Genomic DNA, 4,351 nt, shown 5'->3' with positions numbered 1-4,351 from the left:
CAATTATCCCCAAATCCAACATCAGTTTTATTTCTTTTTCCAGTACTGGAATCAACCGCTCTGGTATGTGATAGCTCTTTTGACGATTCAGCACATCTTCTTTAACCCAAATCTTATGTTGAACCAGTGATGTAAAGCCTGGAACTTCCTGAAAGAGCTCAGGATCCAAGAGAGGTTTGATCTATTCCTGCTCAGTAGGGGACAGATGAGAAATGTCAACCAAAGCACAGCCTGACATGTTGGTTGGAAAAAAATTCTGTCACCTCCTCATCCTTAACTGCTCTCACAAATAGCTCCTGGTGCACTGGCTCTTGTTGGCTGTGGAACTCTTTCAACAAGTTGACATGAAAGGTCTGATGCTTCTTAGCTCTTTCTGGCATGTACAGTTCATAAACCACTTTACTCACTTGTTTGGTGATCTCATATGGTCCATGCCAGTTTGTCAGCAGCTTGTTGTTGCTGGTAGGAAGCAATAACAGAACCTTCGGTCCTGGAAGGAAGACTCTGTCTCTGGCCTTCTGATTGTACCACGTCTTTTGATGTTGTTGAGACGCTTTCATGTTGTCCTGTGCAAAAGATGCCATTTCCTGCAATCGCTCTCTCATGTTGATGACATATGCTGCAATGTTTTCACCCTCTGGCTTAGCGTCTTCCCAACAGTCCTTCAGTAGATCCAGCGGACCTCTCACTTGACGCCCATACAATAGTTCAAAGGGTGAGAAACCTGTGGACACTTGTGGAACCTCCTGGTAAGCAAATAACAGGTACAGCAGCCATTGGTCCCAGTCTGCACCAGTGTCAGAGACAAACTTGCGCAGCATATTTTTGAGTGTCTGATTTATATCTTTCCACTAGCCCGTCCGTTTGGGGGTGGTAAGGAGTGGTCTTAAGTCCCTTAATCCCTAATAATTTGTAAACCTGCTGCAATAGTTTAGATAAAAAGTTTGTCCCACAATCTGTGAGAATTTCTCTTGGTATTCCTACTCTAGAGAAAAGCTGCAGGAGATGGCAACATGTCGGGCTTTAAGGGATCTGAGAGGAAAAGCTTCAGGATACCGTTTGGCTTGGCTTAGACAACTGTGCTGTCTCTTCGTCACCTGAGCCTTTGAACTTCTCTCTTCTTTTCTGAGCTTTTGACTTTTTAGTTCTTCCCAGTTCTGCTTCTATAGACTCCCCCAAAAAGGGCAACTCTTCTAACAGTTTTTGAACTTTGGGCTCTTGACTACATTACAGGGTTTCATTGATATCAGTTTTAGGACATGAATCCTGGGCATCTCTGTTGGTAAGCACTTGGGATTCATGGTCTGACTGGTGAATAAGGTCAAAGAGAGTGGGGATATCATTACCAAGTATAACCGAGTATGGTAAAGAGGGAACTACTGCCACCTGTACCAGGTATGTTTGACCTCCCACTGTCAAATACACCTCAGCAGTAGGGTAGACATGTTCATCTCCATGTACACAACTTATTTTAAGCCCCACCCCATTTAGCTTAATCTCAGTAGAAAAGCTAGCATGCACTAGAGATTGGAAACACCCAGAGTTGAGCAAAGTTTCTTCTTTCTGCCCATTAACTACAACAGAAACAGTGCACACTTTCTTTTCTACAGCATCCATAGCTGGTCTTGGAACAGAACACAAAAGTGATGGCTTTGATTTAAGGGCAGGGCAGAAATGTTGTGTATGACCAAAACCATTACAGTTGTAACATCTAATATCTTGGACTGAAGACTTGAAAAATGACTTTTTAACATTGGGGGGGGTGGGGGGGGCTCTTTGGGAAGGGAACTGCTTTGAACTAGAAACATTTCTAGCCTGACTTTGACCAGACCCCTGCTCACCCCCAGTGGACTTACTTGATTGGGCATAGTGAGTCTCTCGGCCAAAATAAATGTTCTTGCTCCCCTTCTTGGCTGATGTGAAGACCTCTGCAAGAGCAGCTGCTTCTTTTGCCATCTTTGGGTCATGCTCACTTATCCAGATCTCCAACTCTGGATTAACCATTCTTAAAAACTGCTCCAGAATTATCTGCTCAGATACTTCTTGCACAGTAGATTTATCAGGTTTAATCCATCTTGAAAATAAGTCTTTCAAATCGCACATAAAGTTCACGTGGCGTCTCACCGGATTCAATCTTCAGGGATCTGAAGCAGCGTTGATAAGTGTCAGCAGTGATTTCATATTTTGCCAGTATTGCCTCTTTCACTTTGTCATGGTTTTCAGAGTCAGCCATATCCATTATAACATAGGCTGCGCGGGCCTTGCCGGTCAGCAGAGGGACAAGACGAACCACCCACTCATCTCTAGACCACCGACACACCTGGGCCATCCTCTCGAACGTCGTCAGAAAATGCTCAATGTCGTCATCAGTAGATAAAGGAAGAACTCTTGGCTCAATTATGGACCTGGAACCTCCTTCAGATGTCATGGGTCGAGCTTGTGTTGCTGATCCCTCAGGTTTTTCAAGTACAGCATGCACTTGAAGCTGCATTTGTTGAAAATCATGCTGTATGCTCTTCCACCTTTGCTCCTGGCAGAAAAAATCTTTATCAATCTTTAGGTCTCTCGCCACTTGAGACCGCAGAATAGATTTCACCATCACCGCCAGTTCCTCCAACTTATCTTCAGGGTTGGTCGCTGCATTAGCCTCCATGTCACAGGAAGCTCCAGCTCCTTCATCAGGCTCTCCCTCTTGGCTTGGGTTTTTACCACCTCTGGTCATCATCGTCTCACCGTGGCATGAATGACACACTTCTGACACCACTTGTAACAAGACAACCTTTAGCGGTTGGATTTTACAGTGAGGAAGACTACTTGAGGCAGATTCAGGTGGAAAACAGCAGTGGATTTATTCACAGCATCAACACACAGCACTCAATCTCAATTCCCAATCCTTTCACAGGTGAAACTGCAGGCTTAAATAGTCTGATGTAACCTGCACAAAATAATCAACCCGTATTTTATTTTGGCGGGTCAAACTGACAGCACACTTTAAGATCCGGGTCACAGGTGACTCGGATCTCAATTGCTGTTGCTGCTGTCGCTGTGGTTAGCTGTTCGTCTTGGCGTCTTCTAAGCATATGGAAGAATAAGACTGGATCGAGCCTTATTAACACGGCCGAAGGACTAAATTGGGTGTTTTCTGTCGACCGCTCGACGGTCAGGTTTTTTTTCCACCCCCTGTGTCAACCCAGGATGGCGAGCTACCCGGATCACCGCAGCTTTGCGGTAGGACTTAAATGAACCAAACTACTTCATGCATTCTGGATCTAATGCCCTGGATCATGGACTAAAAACAGTTGGATTATTGATTGATGGACCATTAATCACCTTGGATTCACGAAAGGACTTAAAATAGAAAAAAACGCTTGGGTGTCATCAGGGTTTATTGTTTTGTTGTTTTCCTTGTGTTTCTTCTTTGTTGTGTCTTTCGGTTATATTCATAGAAAATCACTGTTATTATAAATATTATTATTATTGAATATCTTCCTAAATATATGCAAGAATATACACTTGAATACAATAACTTGAACGTACTTTTTGTCTGATGGTGTTTTATTCACACACGGGCTCCATAGCCGAACCTATCTGAGTGCCTGTTATTAGAATTGGCCGTAGTCAGGCGCCTAGCCTTAATGAGCGTTACACGTGGCGAGCTAGCCAGGAGCTTGTGTGTGTGAATATTTTTTGGGTTACCTATCATTTTTGAACATTTCTTTCAGTCTTGGGGATAGACAATCCTGAGTAAAATAAATAAGCAACTTTTCCGAAAGGTAAAAGACAAAAAACAAAATAAAAAAAAAAAAAAAGATATAATGGATTTTGTTGCGCAATCTGGTGTAAATGTATCACAGTCTGTGATGATTACTGGTGCTACTAATACCAAGGCCGATGTAGAAATACTTGATTGCTTGAGTAGGTATGGTAAACTTAATCGCACTTTGTATGTAACTGATTCCTCAAGCACTTTTTTTAAAAACCTGATCGTTGAGTTTGCGGATTTAGATGCTTTTTCCGCGTTACAACAGCTTCTACCTTATACTTACACCTCTCAAACAAATACTGACCATGTGTTCCGTGTCACTGTTTTGGCACTCGAATACGCAGCCACAGAGGGCAGCAGCAGCAGCCATCAGCCCGACTATATCGCTGAACTTAAGAAAATTGCTGATCAAAGCGGCCATCGTTTTGAAGATGTTCTGAAGACAGTAATGAGCCAGATAGGCCAACATTTGCATGCATCAGGAGCAGATGAAAATTTTGATGATGATGAGGAAGAGGATGGAGTAAAGGCAAAAGAGGAAGAGGAAGTGGATAAATTCACTGCTGCACGGCCAGTGCATACAGGGTC

At 43.3% G+C, this 4,351-nt stretch overlaps 1 long non-coding RNA gene across 1 annotated transcript; it reads left to right on the top strand.

Annotated features, from left to right (window-relative positions):
• Nucleotides 1-1,784: 1,784 nt before the first annotated feature.
• Nucleotides 1,785-3,536, top strand: LOC145549301 (uncharacterized). Its single transcript, XR_014085199.1, has 2 exons — nt 1,785-3,159; nt 3,195-3,536. It is a non-coding gene; the product is annotated as an uncharacterized LOC145549301 (long non-coding RNA).
• Nucleotides 3,537-4,351: the final 815 nt, after the last annotated feature.

This window comes from Poecilia reticulata, chromosome 20 (genome assembly GCF_904066995.2).
Source record: "Poecilia reticulata chromosome 20, P_reticulata-male-v2, whole genome shotgun sequence".
Taxonomy (NCBI): Eukaryota; Metazoa; Chordata; class Actinopteri; order Cyprinodontiformes; family Poeciliidae; genus Poecilia; species Poecilia reticulata.
Note: the sequence above shows the minus strand (reverse complement) of the source record. Positions and strands in the feature narration are given on the sequence as shown.